Below are 16,863 nucleotides of genomic sequence, written 5' to 3' on the forward strand. Positions count from 1 at the left end.
GAGTTAAGTCGATGAGTGAAGGAAAGGGTATTTCACTAAACGTATTCTAGTCTTTTTGTTGTCTGTTTGTCTTTTTGTTGTTCCTGCTACTACACTAATACCCAAACCACCATAGTTATCACAGCCAAGACAGAAACCACCAAGTCCCATGCAGTTGGTGAATATAACCCTACTGAGGAGTATACTGGAATCTGACTTTACACAAAGAAAATAAGCAAGAAGGCATAAGCTTCCAAAATGAGTCTGGCAGCCTCCATCCCTTCACACCAACTGAAAGACTGCACCTATTCACTTCTTCCTCCAACGGAGGCCACATGAGCTGAGCTGAGTTCATGCTGAGTTTCTTCCCCCACTGATTTCTGTGCTTTGATGGTTGTTTTCCTGACAGGTTATACAGGGTATAATTCCTGGAGTTACTAAACCAAACTTCTGCTATTGTAATCCACTATCCTAACTCCTAATATTTAAACATAGCCTGAGAGCAAGAGTGCATTTTCCTCCTAGAAATGGAGAACAAAGCTGAGGTGAGTCATCCCTTCCCTCAAATGGTAAAAGCACCAGCACAAGCTCCCCACTTGCTTGCTGCCTCTGACCTTCCAGGCAGGCAATGCACACAGTGCTGGCCAGTCGGCACCCAGAGCAACTCCAGAACTCACTGTGCCCTGTCCAGAGGACAGCAAAGGGCCACAGAGAAACTGGGGTGCTCTGGTGCAAAGGTAATGGAAGATGTGGCAGGAGCAGAGAAGAGCAAAAGATGTAAACTCATACGAAACTGACCTTCTTCATCAGGATCACAATCCATTAGCTCAACTCTAACCCATATAGTCAAGTTTCATGCAGATTACATTCTCCCCAGCTAATAATTTTTGAGTCAGCGGACCAACTTCATCCCGTTTTGGTGCAGAAGCAGAGATAGCAGAGTTCCTACAAGTCGCATGAAGTTAGACATCCAAGTCGATGAGACAGAACCTGCAAGTGACACCTAACTCAAATGAAAGCCATAACTCTTATCTGCCACTGAAACCTTTGCCTAGGAAACAGCCTTTCTAATCAGTTTAACCTCCACTGAAAATTTATCATCAAGTACAAGACATAAATTAACAGGAATGTCAGCGTCACTAATTCCAATGCTCAAAAAAAATAATACTCATCCATGTAACCATAGGAAAAAAACCTACAACATTAGTACTAGTGGTCTAAACCCAACCCCGGTGAGAGAAGTGATTATGTTAAGATCCTGCCTAAAACAGCCGTAAAGCAAAACTCCTTACCTCCTTTGCACCTGCTGAGAAAAGAGCCATCTACCAAGTGCTGTTAAAAGCCAGACAGCAATCTTGGGATGCGAGCAGACAGCGGGGCCAAGCTCGCTCTGGATGCCACTCCCCACAAGAAGCCCTGGGGACAAGCTAACGACACGCGCTGCTTCTGGATGCCTTTGGCGCATTTGGTCACCGTGTCATTCGCTTAATAAAGGAGAGTGCCAAACATCACGTCATCCTGGGCACGTGCCCCAAAGCCCACAAACTAATCTAACACACCTCATTGCCACTGCGAGCTCTGGCTTCCATTATCTTTTTGTTTCAGGTAACAACATATTTTTCTTTAGAAAAAAATGTTTTCTAAAAAACATTTTTAGATATTCCAAGCCATCTTATTCTGCACCTGTGGCCAAGGAATTGTTAAATCTCATTAATCCACATTTTCTTAACAAAATAAGTCCCTCTTACCTCTACTTCAAGAAAATAGTGTTATTTGAAATTATTTCTATTTTTTGTCAGCATAGCATCTTTTTCTCCTTTGCAGCCAGAAGGATCAACTGGTAATGTGCATCTCAAAAGCTCAGATCAAGGGAGGAGGTTAAAGTGACTGATAAAGCAGAGGTGTAAGAAACATATATGTATTGCTTGTTCAAAAAACAGAGAACAATCCCCACACCAACCCTGATTTATTAACACATAGCTGACACCCTTTCTTTGTTTTCAAGAGACCACAGAGATAAGATACTGTGCACAGAAGACAAGAAGCAGTTTCCACAGGAAACAAAAACCAAACAAGACGATCTCATTGCCAATAATTTTGATTCATTATGCAGTGACACTGTAAAAACTATGCAGTTCTACTTGTCTGCTAACAAAGCCATCACTTCTATTTGTCAGAGATCCTTCCTTTTCCCTTCCCCCGTGCTGCAGCAAAACCTTGGATTTTGACATCAAGCCCAGCAAGCAGCGTTAGTCCTTGAGACAGAGTTTGCAAAACATTAATGAAATCAGAATGAGACTGCAGCTTGGCTTGTTGCCTCTGGATAATGGAAGTGAAATTAAAAGTAGGGAGAAGAGAAGGGACCTGCTCTTAGCTAAAAACAGATTGCTGAACGCGTTTTCTGAGAATTAAAGTGTTTTATACGCTATTTACTTCAGGTTTTTCTATTTCAATGAGTCTAGTGATAATCGATACCAGGAGGAAATAGCATTAGAAGTAACTAAAGAAAACTAACAAGTAAAGCACTCCTTTGAAGAATTTTATTCAGCCAGGAAAGCCTATTAGGCAAGAAGACTTCTGCCAAAGACAGAAAGAATACAAGAGCAAGAGAACGGAAAGATGCGTGGAAGAGGAAAATGAGCAATAGAATGGTATGTAAGATGACCAGGAGGGAAAATATCCTGAAGAATTCAGTAACGCTTTACCCTAGAAGGAGCACTATCAGTCAGCCTCAGCAATTTATTGCAATGAAGTTGGTTATTCATAACATTTCAGGGATCCCTTGCTGCTAGCAGTGGCCCACATCCTTGCCATGCTAGAGTTCTGGCTCGGGGTTCTTGCTTGTTTGGGACTCCCACTGGGCATTTCATGAGACCAGGCTTTCTCACCAACAACATTATTCCCAGTTTTAGCCATGCTAGAAATGCAACTGCCTTTCCTACAAACTAAAACACATGTAAATTTTGCCTCCTGCCCTACAAACACACACATTACCTTTAGGTCTAAATGCTGAGGTAAGACGTATGATGAGCTGTGATACCTGATAAGAACAATGCACGACAACACCTCAAAGAGTTAAAGCGATCAAAGCCAAAAGGTATTAGGGGACAGCGGATAACAAACTTCTCTTGGGATCTAGCAACGACACTGTCAAGAAAATCCCAGTCCATCTGCTTTATTTTGCCACATAGAAATGATTTCTGAAGGTCTGGAAGCTCAAAAAGCCAACAGATAGAAGTTCTGCCAGTGCTGCTCCGCCCAGCCAGCCTGCTGAGATGCTGTGCATAAAGCCCTGAGCTGAGCAACACCAATTCCCTACAGCAGTGAACGGGTTAAAAGAAGTTTCCTTCCTCCGTGAAAGCGATACAGCATGAAAGCAGCACTATGCTTTCTACTGGCTGTGATAGATTGTACCTGCACCGAGCAAGGCACCGAGTTTAACCCTGTTCTTGTGAGGCTGCAAGCACTGCATGGATGCTGAAACCAATCTCAGACAGCCTCCATGCCCAATACAAATGGATATGGGTCTATATCCCAGCTAGAATGAAGCAAGGCAAGTGCTCAGCTTTCTATCTCACCCTTTGGTTGCTGCAGCTGAAAGGGCTAATTAAATAGCCAACACATATGTATACACATCAAAAATAACTTCAGAGAGCCTGCCGAAACAATTTAAAAAATCTACACAAAGCTGCAAAACAGCACAGTTCAGTAAAATGGAGAAGAATAATTATTGTTTAAAACAAAACAGAAAAAAAAGCCACAGCAAACAAAGAGCAATCCACACCCTGCCTCACATTCAATCCCACATTCTTAAAACCACATTCAAATACAGAGGCGCCCTACCTTTCCGATCTGTGAACAAGCAGATTCCGATCACTGGATCACGTCAAAGACGATATGTTGGAGAATCTGTTGAAATAAACCAAAGGTAGGGGGAAAAAAAGAAAATACTTCATTTTTGATGAAAAACAGCTTCCAGCTATGAGAAAAGTTTTTTTTTTCCATTATACAAAAACCGAGATGCACATATAGACATATGCATACCAGAATCTGTGCATAAAGGCATGAGTGCTTATAATAAATATTATGTATGCATCGAGTACATTTATCAGTAAAACTGCTGAAGTTTATTACCTATACATTTTAATTCATTCAGCGTGCGCCGCTACAGAATTGAATCTACGGCAGACTAAACCCAAAAAGCTACAGCACGAAGGTATAACTCTTGCAAATCCTCACAAAGCAAACAAAGCTGACATTTTAAAAAGAAAATCATTACCGGCTCATATGCTGCCATACCACAAAAGCCTATCCTTAAATAACTGCTGCATAATCATTCTCCTGGAGTGTTGTTATCCATCGGCTCGCTGCCTATCTCCAGACAGACGCAGCCTGCAAGCCACCAGCTTCTATCTACCATGGGTACGTCAGGAAAACTGCAAATTAGAAGTCATCCCCGCAGTGGTGAAAAGGAAAAGAGGGTGAGTGGGAGAGGAAGAGGGAGTTCACTGGCCACAGAAATTTCCAGAATGATGACAAACCCACCAGCTCCGCCATCATCCACTTACAATAGGATGCTGCACCTCGTGGTTGCCTAAGCAGTTCGTCAAGGGCTTTCTGGTATCAACTGCCTGACAGGCATTTTAATTGCATCCAACCAAGTGCGTCCCCAGGAATCGGGCCTTTAAGCCTATGAATATCATCAGCCGGTCCCCTTTGTGCTGCTGCCAAACGCACACAAGCGCGCACGGCACACAGGCAGCAGCGCACACGATTTCCACTGCGATGCCGATCCAAATCCTAAACAGGTTTTACAGCCAGTACAGTGAAAAGGAGGTCTGAAGGGATTTAGCATTTTCTACATTATGGATTAGGGGGGAGATTCACTCTCCCTTTTCCTTTTTCTATCCTGTGCTACTGTTCACATGTTGCAAGCAGCTCGTTTACACTGTCACCGGAGCCTCGCATTTGTTTAACCGCACCAATGGAAAATAAAAATGGGTAAAATTAAGAAGTGCTGCAGAGAGAACAGGGACCCTTCAGGACTAATAAATAACACAGGGCAGCAGTGCTCACTGCACAGTTGTGCTTGCACACAATGAGGTGTCCAGGCTTACTGCCCCATACCTGCCCCAACCTCACTTGCGTGTTTCAGGGCTTCCTTCTAGACATCCATCTGAGCATGACAAGGGACCAGCAAGCTGTAAGGCCAGCCTGTGTTTGGGGAGGAGAGGCGGCATGGCTAGGGAGGGACAGGACAGGAGGAGCAGGGGATGAAGGAACTATAAGTTGAAAGATGAAGTCATTTTTTCTAAGCTTTGTAATTCTGCAATGAAATGTCAGCATAAGCACACAGAGGCTTTTAGCAGGGGAGCCGTCATGAGAATCCAGTGAGACAGCCTCACTGGAAAGGGCTGGAGATGAGTTCAGAGTTCCCTGCAGTCAAAACACAAGCCAACCGGACCCATTCCCAATTTAAGCTCGCATCCCTGCCTGTGGCAGGGCAGCTGGAGCTTGACGATCTTTGAGGTCCCTTCCAACCCAAGCTATTCTATGATTCTATGATTCTCTGTGCCCATGCCAGCAGACCCCTTCAGAGAGGAGGATCCTCAAAGGAGGAGAACACATCTCCCTGCCACAAAGTTTGGTAGAAGTCCAACAAACCCCATTTACTTTTGAGAGAGACACTGGACTTGCAGGAAGGAGCAACAAATCTTATGTGGATTCTCGGGGTTTCTCTCTCTCTCCCTGAAATCCATGGGTAGAGGGCTGCAAAGAGAACCAATTCCCTCCTGCCTTCCCTCACAACCACAACAAGATAACTCTTCACACATCCATCAAACTTCATGTCAATGAGAAGTTCCACCCTCATCTATCTCTATGAATAAATGCCAGTGCCTCAAAAGCACCCGCCCTGCCAGGTTTCCCACCCCCTCTCAAGCACCACAGCAGCAAGGAGGAAGAGGAAGGTAGCCCCCAAAGACAACCTGTAAGGGACAAGAATAAGGATGGAGCAGACACTGTGTGGCGGCAAAAAGGCTTTCAGAAGGAATAGAAAATCAAGCAAGAGCAGCACTAGCGCAATTCTTAGACTTCTCTGAGAAGGCCTCCTGTGACTCACCAGAGGGGTGCCTGCTGCTGCCAAACCTCCCACTGCAGAGCTCATCCACTGCAGAAACCAAGGAAACTCTTCTGCCCTCGTCTTGCTCAGCTCCCCCATCTCCCAGCTGGTGCCGGCTCCCAGCCCTGCTGCCAAACCTCCCACACCCCCATGGCCACCTCCTGCCTGACGCTCTTCCCCCAACACTCCCCCGAAGCAACCAGCAGCTCAGGGAGGTCCCCAAAACCAGAACCTGGGCTGGGAGGGTCAAGGAATTACAAGCAGTCCTGAAAAACTCCAGAAACTTCTCTGAGATATTCCTGACAGACCTCTCAAGGTTTACAAGAGACTGACGTACATTGCCAAACTGTGCCCTATGCCCCAGAGCATAGAGTATTCCTGCAGATCTCGGTAAAGCATTCCCACATTTCCGACAAGACAAAGGCACGAGAGGAGGCAGTGATGAAGGGCTGATCCAGGAGATGCTGGAGCACAGAGGATGCTGAGCCCGGTCTGAGATTTAACTCCAGCTTGTCCTGGCCAAGCCAGGAAAGCAGGGGCAGCCACAAAGCAAACTCATCCCATAAAATCCTTGTATCCAACACACTGAAATAGGAACACATTTAAGCAAAAAGGAAATATGAACATGGGTACGTTGATAAACCAAGGTACCGGAAATGTTTAAATTACAAACTCAATGCTACAAAGCATGTATTTTGTTACCCTTGCCCTCAAAGAGGAATAAAGATGTTTACATCTCAGTAAAGGAGCTGGTGAGACTGACTGAAGCCTGCATCAAATGCTAAAAGATCTTGCACATTCAGGTGGGTTTTTCTCTTTAATTCTGACGTCCACACAGGACAGGGCACTCAGTTTCATTGGTGTACTTAGGAGTGCTTATAAGACCCAGCTGCATTCTGGGTCACGCTGTGCAAGGTGCTGGGCAAAACAAGAGATGGTTTCTCTTACAACTCGTTCGTTATTTTAAAGATCCAAAACACAAAGGGGCGTACTGGCAGCACTCTACTCATTTTAAAGATGATGAAAAAAGAGCAGTTAAGGGGCTTGGGCTTGCCTAAGGTCACATACAACTTCTGCAGCCAAGCTAAGGTGGAAGATCCTCCCAGAGCCTCAACCTCACCTCTTTACACCCAAGTCCCTGCCAAAATCATGCAGCCTGCCTTTAACAAAGTACTTGGGGGTTGGTTGCTTCTTTTTTAGTAGTAGGTTGGGTGAACATTTTATGCAATGCCTAAAATAGCATCTAATATGATCAGTGATATAGATTTTAAGAGGAATAAGCCTTCTGAACAAAAATTGCACCACTCTGGTAAAAATAGCCCTGGAACAGGGAATTTACTTTTTATGCCTTATTGTTTTAGCACTTAGAATGGCGCTAGGGTTGGCTGCCTGCTGGAGAGGCTGAGAGGAGACAGAGGCTTTTCTACACTAAGTATTGCTTGTTCTTCTGTAGTAGTAACAAACATCGGAGCATCTATTTCACCAGCCATTTGATGGAGAAACTTGCTTTTCTTCCCCCCCTCCCCTCCTTGAACAGGAAAAAAAAAAAATAGAAGGATAGTAATTAATTCTGGAAAAGCACATGCAGCATGCCACACCAGCTCCTTCACAGGAGTTCTATGGTGAGGAAGCTGGGGCTGGAGGCACGGTCTGCATCTCTATGGTTACTTGTACAGCGAGGAAGAAGGGTGGGGAGGAGACAGCAGAAGGTTGCAGGCTGAAGGAGCAGCTTCTGCAGCAGCAAGGGGCAAAGGATTTCAAAGCAGGGTGGAAAATCTCCAGACGTGGGGTTGAGTTTAGTCTCCTTGTTTTTTCTCCTCCAAGGAACAAATGTGCAACAGAAGATCCCCTTTGTGCAGTCAGCTCCTCCAGAGCCTTTTCAGTTGGGAAAATTTCTTCCCATCAGCAGTACTCTCTGCCTTTGAACTACAGCACAATCCGCCACCTTCCTGAGACAACCTGGCCTTCCTCCCAGCTCACCGAGACATGTCCTGGTGATGCTGTCCTCCCTAGCAGCCATGCAGGGGCCCTCCATGCTGCATAGCAAGGCCAACTGACACAATTGCAGCTCCTGTGCAGCATCAGTACAGACAGGAGCCTTCAATCCAGGCAACCTATGTCCACTTTTCCCCCTCGCATCTCAGCTTATTTGTTTTTGAAATGTCAGACGGATATTTTCAGGCACAATCTCTCCTTTGTGAATCCAAACCGAGTCCTCAACTAAATAATAGATTTGAAGAATACCTAGGAAGGGAGCTCTCATTTCCATTTCACTCCATGCCAGCATGTCACTGAAATCACACTGAAGGATGTGGGATATTTAAATCCTTCCAGGCCTGCTTTTCAGAAACGTCAATGCTGCACAGAACCCTTTGAAGCCGCCACATAAATATGTTCCCGGGTTTTCTTAGAAAATCCTTGGTTTTCAGTTAAGTGATCAATGAGAGAAAAAGAATAAGAAAGCAAGATTCATGACAAGTGCTGATTAGCTCCCAGATCTTGTATGTAGATGCAGTATAGTTGCTAATAACTGCTGCAGTGTTAAGTTTTGTATAGTCACCCCCTAATAAACCAGCAACAGCCAGTTGGAGGGGAACAGCCCAGACTCACCACTTGTTCGGCCAACTCAGGGGGTGCCCAGTGTCAGTAATGGCTCAGCAGAACACCCCAGGCTCAAAGTCCATCCACAAAGGAAAAGTAAAAAACTTCAACATGGCAGAGGTAAGCCTTAGTCTCAGAACCACAGAAAGATCGGTAAACTCATCAGATGTGATCCCATTGGCAAAATCTGAGAGTGCCTTGTCACAAACACATCAGCCCAGATATTTCCTCACTGCCCCTGGAACTTGGTTTCAATTCCAGTCGATTCCTGCAGCCTGTGATATCACAAATAATCAACAGCACCAACATTGCTACATAAAGCAATGCCACTTCTGCATCGTGGCTTTCTACAAATGCAAGTTCCTGAGCTGTGCACACATACATGCACAACCTCTCTGGGGGCTACAAGACAACCACACAGTTAGCACTGTGTCACAAGGAGGCTTGGAGATCACAGGCACTAACACAAAGCTCCTGCCATACAGTCCACAGCCACTGTAGGTAGACAGATACTGTCTACAAGAGAGTGATTACCCTTTTAAACATGTCAGTGAAAGAGCTGAGTTTATTCTCCTTTTATATTTTTGTCTTTAATTTCATTTCCCACAGAGAGATAAATGGCATGCATTGCCACGTAAAGCAGTATCTGCAGCATTACAGCCACAACAAGCTAGTAAGGGAAATCAGATTTTCCAGGAAAGGTATTTGCTCTTGAGAGAGCAATACTGGTGCACACTGCAGTCAAAATGTACATGCTAAGTAATCTTTTGGTCAACCTAAAGATGCTGTTCTTCGTACAGAGACTCACTCTGACACAGACAAGAGGTGGAGACAACTTCTGTGGCCACAGTCCTGCAGGACATGGTGTTCATGACTGTCCCGAGCACAGTGGGAGAAGGAGGCTTTGTCAGCTTCCCAGAAACAGCATCCATCTGAGCGTGAACTATGAGTTAAGGGTGTCAGAAAAGGGCAAAGGTAGACCAACAAGGTTAGAAACAGTGCTGGTGGTGTTATAAGCTGGTCAACTGCTTTTTGTAATTCCAGTTCTCCAAAACTCTTCTGCTACCTGGCTGTTCTCTCCACAGCTTCCTCCCAACTCTCTTCCAAGCGCTGCTTCACTCTCACTCCTCCTGTTCCAGATGTTTCCTGTTCGCTCCCATCGCTGTGCACTCCCTTTCCTCATCCTTTCTGACACCTCCCTCACAATCCCTGCCTCCCCAACAGGTGAAGGACGCAGAAGTCAAAAGCCTGAATGGCACATGCTGCGTGACGTCTGCAGAATACTGAATTATTTATTCTGCTTGGCTGCGCTATTCTTCCTCCACAACCTCATCCCGTCTTTAGAGGCAGCTCTGCCCTTCCTTCTCTGCCTGCAGAAGAAAGTAGTGCTTTATGGAAGTGTAACAGATGATCGCACTGATTCATTGATGCTGAAGCCGCGCTCCTAGGGCTGTGTGATCCCAGCCTGCCAGGTAATGCTGAAAACCTCCCCATCACACATGTGCCTGTGTGAGCTGCTCCTCTGAGCACTGAAGGCTTGACCCCTGCAGGCCCAGTCCCCGTGCCACTGGCCAGCGGGGCTCTGGCAGCACAGCGTAGTCACGGCGCCTGGCTCACCGTGCAGATCTCAAAGCTCACTGAACATTTTTTCCTGCCATCATTCGGATTATGACTAAGACAATAATGCAGATGTAAACCCTACCATTTTTTCTCATCACTCCCCTCTTCTGGCCTACCAGTGAGGTGACAAATCAAAAACCTGCTTACAGTAAAATATCACATCTACTGTGATAAAATTTATTCGAATGTCAGTCTGTACTTCTCTTAACAATCACATAACCTAACGGGTTCCAATTAACTGTCACGTCATGCAAAAGCCTTGGTTACTGTTCTGCATTAACCTTATAAATAAAGTATTTTAAATTCATGATTCATTTGTTGAATCGGATTTTGCATGACATGCAATTAAAATATAACCTCTGAGCCGGCACAACCTTAAATACATACAAAGCAATAACTGTAACATAAAATATACAAGTTCATCTATTTTGCCTGTGGGTTCTGGATATATAAATACATAAATTCAATTTATACTTAGGGGAACGTGTAAGCAAACGCTTAAGTTCTCTTCAGTTCCATGGGATACTGGCACACGGTGAAACACTGTACTGAAAACAGGCTTTCCTGCAGTAGGTCTGTATCTGTGAGCCCCTTCAAAGAAAACACATTTATTCCTTCATTTTCACAATGCTAATAAAGCAATTGGAAGATCTTCCTTTCTTCAGAAATACCCTTCCCAGCAGCTAAATACAGCCTTCCTAAAATCAGTCAGCTAGTTATTTTCTCCCATGTCCACACGTTAACTTGTTCAGCCCTCACCACTTGTTCAGCTTCTCCTCGACAGCAAAACCAATGAGACCGGCAATAGAAATCACAGCAACACGTAGCAACATGTAGCAGAATTGGTTTGAACAGCTTCTCACTTAGTGGCGCTTTATGTAATGGAAGCAGTCAGGCGGAAACTCAGGCAGGACCTACCAGCAGCCCAGCTGTGTCAAGGAGAAGCCGCTCTGCGCTGGCTGAAGAGGAGATGACAAAAGTTGCCTTATGAGAATGCTGCTGACCCACATGGACACTGACGTGACGCCATGAGGCTCTGATGTGACAGCTTATTTCCTCCTAGCCTGGGCACCCAGGTCTTTCGCATGAAGACAAGTCTCATCCGTGGCTGCCCTTTGCAAACTGCAGCTTTCCAGTAAAAACAGCCATAAGTAGGAGCCTATTTGACCTCTAAGATGAAATCCAGCCAAGACAATCTGAAGCCCTTCCCTAACAGCCGTGAGTTCGTATTTCTCAGACAAAGGCAAGGTGGGGGCGGCAACACATGCACTACACGTAGCAGACATCCTCCGCACAGAGGACCCCTTCACAAACAGCTTCTTAATGGATTTTGACTGTTGCACTTACTGTGAAATGAACATCGCAGATACCGCCGGCTAATTCATTAGCTACTTGTGATTGATTCTTGCTTTCATCACCATAAAAGCAGATTTCCTGTGGTTAACATAATGATCCCGATTCCCCCTTCGCTTACACACATTAAATCAGCTACAGCTCCACCGAGCCCACAGCAGTTGCTACATCAAGACCAAGATGGGTTTAATGACTGCAAACCTGGGAGTGGGTAGCTCAAGGGTAGGTTTCATTTCCCCTGGCCTCAAAGCACTGTCCAGAACAATTTCGAAGCTCTGTTCATGAGAACTGCTCTCCTCTCTACCAGGCAGCTGCCTCGAGGGTGAAAAACCATTCAAAAGCGCTCAGTTACACGGCCTAAGAGCTCGGGGTGTGGAGCAAAGACTGTCACATGCCATTGCCATTAGCAGGCAGTTCGGGGAGGTTAACATGGTTGTAGTCAAACCTGGTTTATCAGCGGGCTGGAAGATAAAGTCACCTGGCAAAATGGAATTTCAGGTAAACAAAGAAGCTTGGAACTTACTTGATGCACCTCGAGGGATGTGGCCTTTAGATGAAGAGGTGTTTGGTTCAATAGCATTTTAGCTGACAGCTCAGCGGCTGCACCACCAGAAGGTTGGGGAGCTTCTCACACCGTCTGAACTACCAACATGGGAACTCTTGCTACCGTAAACCTTCCAGACACTGCTTTACAGCAAAACGTACCAGCACAGGGGAAGACTATCACAAGTGCACTAAGCTTTTAAGGGCCAGAATATCCAGATGAAATAATATGAAAAGCAGAAACAAAAGCCACACAACTTGGAGACAGCAAAAGCACAAGAGCATGATCAGAAAAGCTAAGGAACAAGATGAATTACAATTAGTAAGGAGCATAAAAGGCAACAAAAAAGATTCAATACGATCTGAAAAGCAAGCAGGGCAAGTCATGGTTCAACAGAGAGGCACAGCAAAGATGATGCACAGAAGAGCAGGATGCAACATAGTCAACATTTGCCTCAATTTTCACAAATGAAATCAACTGTGAGCAAACACTGCATGAAATTAATATTAAAAAGAAGCAGAACCTTAGGTCAGAATGGGTAAGAGCAACATTTGAACTCAAAACAAGCTAGACGTAGTTCAGCAAATTTTGTGAGTCCCTCCTCACTCAAGAAGAGCATTTAAGGTTTATGAGCAGGTCCCAGAGAAGATCAAACACCACACCCTCTCTTGAAAGGAAGCCGTGCGAAATGACAAACCAATCAGCTTAATCTCCTCTTCACAAAGATTTTGGCACAAATATACAAACAAGCAATTTAGATGCATCTACAGGACAGGTACAGAGCTGAAAACTTACTGCTGGCATTACTAGTTTGTCAATAACATGACCCAGCAAACTGACCACATTTTCTCCCTAGTTTGCATTTATGAAAGTTGGCTATGACCCCAAGCTGGGCTGAGCTTTTCACACTTAGGTAAGCATGTTCAAAAACCACCAGGATCACAGCAATTGCAAAGCAATTCCCAAATCGAAAATGAACTCAAGACAGAAAAATACAGAACAGTACACTGAGAGATGAGGTCTCAAACACATAACTAGACAAATAGGGAGCAAACAGCTAGGCAGTAGCTTGGCAGGAAATGACTTTCTGTGGGCAAAGAAAGACAAATCACAGTTGTTTTTTTTTTAATCTTAATGAGGTTGCTGTCCCTGAAACACCCGGATAATTATTCCTTTTTCTTTTCAGTGGTGATTTTGCAGCCGGTTAAGTGCCAAAATTTGGATTTTGTGCAGAAAGATAGATATTGGCCAGCTAGGGAGAGTCCAGGTACAAGAGAGTTTGGAAAAACATTCTGAAGATAAAGTGAGCAAGCAATTTCATTCTAAATCAACTGAGGGCAGAGGGGTGATATAAAAGAAGAATTCACTTGGCTAACAAAATACAAATACAATTTTTGGGGGAAGTATTTTTAAAAAATTAACTGTGTTTTTATACTGAGAGTGGCAGGAACAGGATCTCTTGTGTGGGGGTTGCTCCCACAACAGTAAGGTGGGCTCCCCAGGCAAGTGTCACAGGCCCTGAAGCTCTTTCACGTGAATGCCACCTTCTGCTGCCCACCTTGCTACAGGTGCACCTCAGGTGGGCTGGCAGCAAGAAGTTGTGCTGGGTTGGTACCTGCCATTCCCCAGGCTCCCAGCTCATCCCCAGGGTGGGATGGCTTCAGGTGAAACTGTTTGCCAAACGTTACCACAAGAGAGACTCAAGAACGCAGCTGCTCCCAGAATTTGCAAGGAGGCTCCCTACCTCTTTTTATAAAGGTCTGGAATCAAAGATAGCCTTTGGGGCATGACAACTCTTATGTTTGAGCAAAAACTCCAGGCAACGATGTGGAACCCACAAGTGAAAAACCTGGAGCACAACACTATTAAAAAAGAGCACAGAAGGAAAGGAGAGAAGAGAATAAATGGAATAACTAATATACATTTGCTCCAAGGTTCTCTCTGCACCAATTGGCAGAAAGAATACAACTGAATCATTAATAATTGAAGGAACTTGAAGACAAAAGCATTTTCAGCCAGTGTTAGACAAAGGGATGAAAGAGGGCTGTAATGAGAATTCTTATGATAGTATCACTTGCAGGGGGCGCTGGTTAAGAAAGTGTTATATTTAAAATAAATGATTTCTTTGTAAAATGAGAGCAAGTTTCCTCAGTGCTAATGCAGACAGACGTATCTGAAAGGCCTCATTCAGCTGATGGTGTCATTGAACGCCCTTTTGGGCACAAGTTCTCCACTAACAATATTAAACAAGGATATGAGACTGTTGTAGCAAATATAAAGTGTCACTTGTTTATATTTTTTACCCTCATCAATCATTAAGGGATGAATATTCAATAAGCACCCAGCGTTCAGAGCTGTTTCTTAACTCCACTGATTCTCTGCACGTAGCTGATGGGAGGCTTAGGTCAGCTTGAGCTTTCAGTGCTCTTCACTGGCCCCGCAGCCCAAGGCAAGTCCAACACCATGGCACAGTACTGAGCAGTGCTTCCTGGAGCTGCATCCAGGCCAAAGGAACTTTCATGTTACCTCCACAAACCAGCAGCAGCGGCGTCAGGCACCTTCATGTCTGATGCTGGTATTAACAACACAGGACAATTTCCGAGGAACAAAATCATGCAAAAACACAAACAAGGGGAACGTTCATTTTAGTGCCTCGCTGTTTTATTTTGGGGAAAGATGGTCATGAAAACTCAAGAAGAATGAAATGCATTGCTTTCATTATAAAGAGTAAAACACATAACTTTAAAAAAAAACCTGCAGAAATAATTGGATTAGATACACTTTGGAGGAGAAGGGAAGGAAAAACACTTTGCGTCATTTGCAGAAAGGACAACTGCAACCTGTCACAACCCAAAAGCTCCCAGTCAGGCTAACTGTCTCCAAAAGAACTGGCTACACTCACCCAAAAAAGCTAATCTTGTAAGTCTTTCCAAGGAACATGGCAGAAGAGTAGCCCACTGCCACCGTTCATGCTCAGAAAATATCTTCCCAGTTCCACATGAAGACTGTATTATCTGGCCTACTGGATTTGCTGGAGTCCCTTTCCCTCCTCTGGATATCCTCCCTCCCCCTCTAGCTACCAGGGCTCTCTAACATGCAGAGCCACTTTCTCCCTCCCTGCCTTCTGGACACGATGTCACTTTATTGCGTCTCCCTGGGCTGTCTGACTTTCCCAACCCTGCTGTGAGCCTGGTTGTGCCAAGGCTCAGCAGCAAGCAGGGAGCAGCCCCCCCCCACAGCCTCAGCAGGACACGCTGCTCCGAGGCACACGCCAACCACGTTAGCCCAGACGGGACGCCTAAACCTGCGTAGATTAAGTACATGAAACCTGGGATTCACTTTGTTTAATAGCAGCTCTGATTCATACCACTTGCAAATTGCCTGATATTTGGTACTGCACTCATTAACCCTTTTTAATTGCTCTCCAGTCAATGCAAAAAAGAAACCTCAGAATTCGGACAGCTGGCAACGCCCTTCTTCAATATTTCATGGCTTACACTCAGATATAAACCTTTCTGAAAGAGCTGTCACAGGACAACAGATTAGTGGGAAAAGAATGGCCTTTCATTATAGGATTTATCCTCTGTTCATCACATGTGTGAGGTTTTAAAAGCACTAAATCAGTCTGTGTTCACAAGAAAACTACCAATCCACTCCCCAATTTCATTTCTTATTCCTTCCTATTTAGAGACTAGATTTTGAAGAGCAAAAAGAGAAATAGTGCATTTATTAATAAAAGGGAATCTATAAAAAAGCTATTAATAAACCACAAATAGATTTAATGGTCAAAAAAAATACAGGACCATGACAAAATAACCAGCTTTCACATATGGGAGAAAAAAGAAAACAGTACTCAAACAAAACACAGAAAATCTACACCTGCTGCAGGAAGTTGCAAGGTCAAGAACTGGAAAATTCCCATCTGGTAAGGCTGCCTGGGTTTTTGTGAGCATTCAGTATTTCTCCAGAATACACCAGCCCTGTGCTGCAAGATGCTGGCCATTGAGGCCACCAAAGTACTGGAAATTCTGGGAAAACTCAAGCTAAGTGTTTCTACGACAGCATCCACTGCCTGCACCCAAGCACAGCAAATCGCTGGAGCTTTAACCACTGTAGTGCTGGGGAAGACACTTCTTCCAGCCCTTCCTGTTCCATCAGCAGATTGTATTTGCTGATCCTTCTCGCAGGATTTAGATCGCTCCCAGTTGCTGACCCCTTGAGCTCATCAGGAGGGGCCTTAATGAAAGCAGCCTGCTCAACACGCATCTTCCTCCTGAGGCTGTCCCCCACTGCAACATTTAATGGTCTCTGCTCTGTTCTCTTCTCTTGCTGCTCCTGAGGGCGGAGGTCAACATTACCCAGGCTAACCATGCGAGGAGCATATGCCAAGGTTCAATGAAAGATACTGGCAGGAGGTAATGGCTTTTGTTCCCTTATGCTCTTTGGAGAGATTTAGAATAACTTCTCAAAAAAATAACATCTCTTCATATGCCCCATCTGCTACCCATCGTGCAGACCAGCTGATTCTTGCTTCCCACGTTTTTTAAATTCCAAACTACTCATACTCCAGAAGAGTTTAACAGGGCTTGTCAGCCACTGAGCACACTTAGAAGCCCCTCCTGAGGCCGGTGCTCCACAGCTGCAT

General features: G+C 44.8%; 1 protein-coding gene across 24 annotated transcripts in view; it reads right to left on the reverse strand.

The window, feature by feature from the left end:
- MAP2 (microtubule associated protein 2) overlaps positions 1-16,863 on the reverse strand; it is a 202,091-nt gene that overhangs the window by 111,309 nt on the left and 73,919 nt on the right. For 19 of the 24 annotated variants that reach the window (XM_021398332.1, XM_021398340.1, XM_021398349.1 and 16 more), the window contains exon 3: positions 3,823-3,888. The exons of 4 other annotated variants lie outside the window; for them this stretch is intronic. The gene's annotated coding sequence lies outside the window, so the exon portion shown is untranslated. Of the gene's footprint in view, positions 1-3,822; positions 3,889-4,258; positions 4,388-16,863 lie in introns of those variants that run through there. One more of the 24 variants, XM_021398336.1, reaches the window with a different exon arrangement.

Source organism: Numida meleagris, chromosome 5 (genome assembly GCF_002078875.1).
Source record: "Numida meleagris isolate 19003 breed g44 Domestic line chromosome 5, NumMel1.0, whole genome shotgun sequence".
NCBI classification, from domain to species: domain Eukaryota; kingdom Metazoa; phylum Chordata; class Aves; order Galliformes; family Numididae; genus Numida; species Numida meleagris.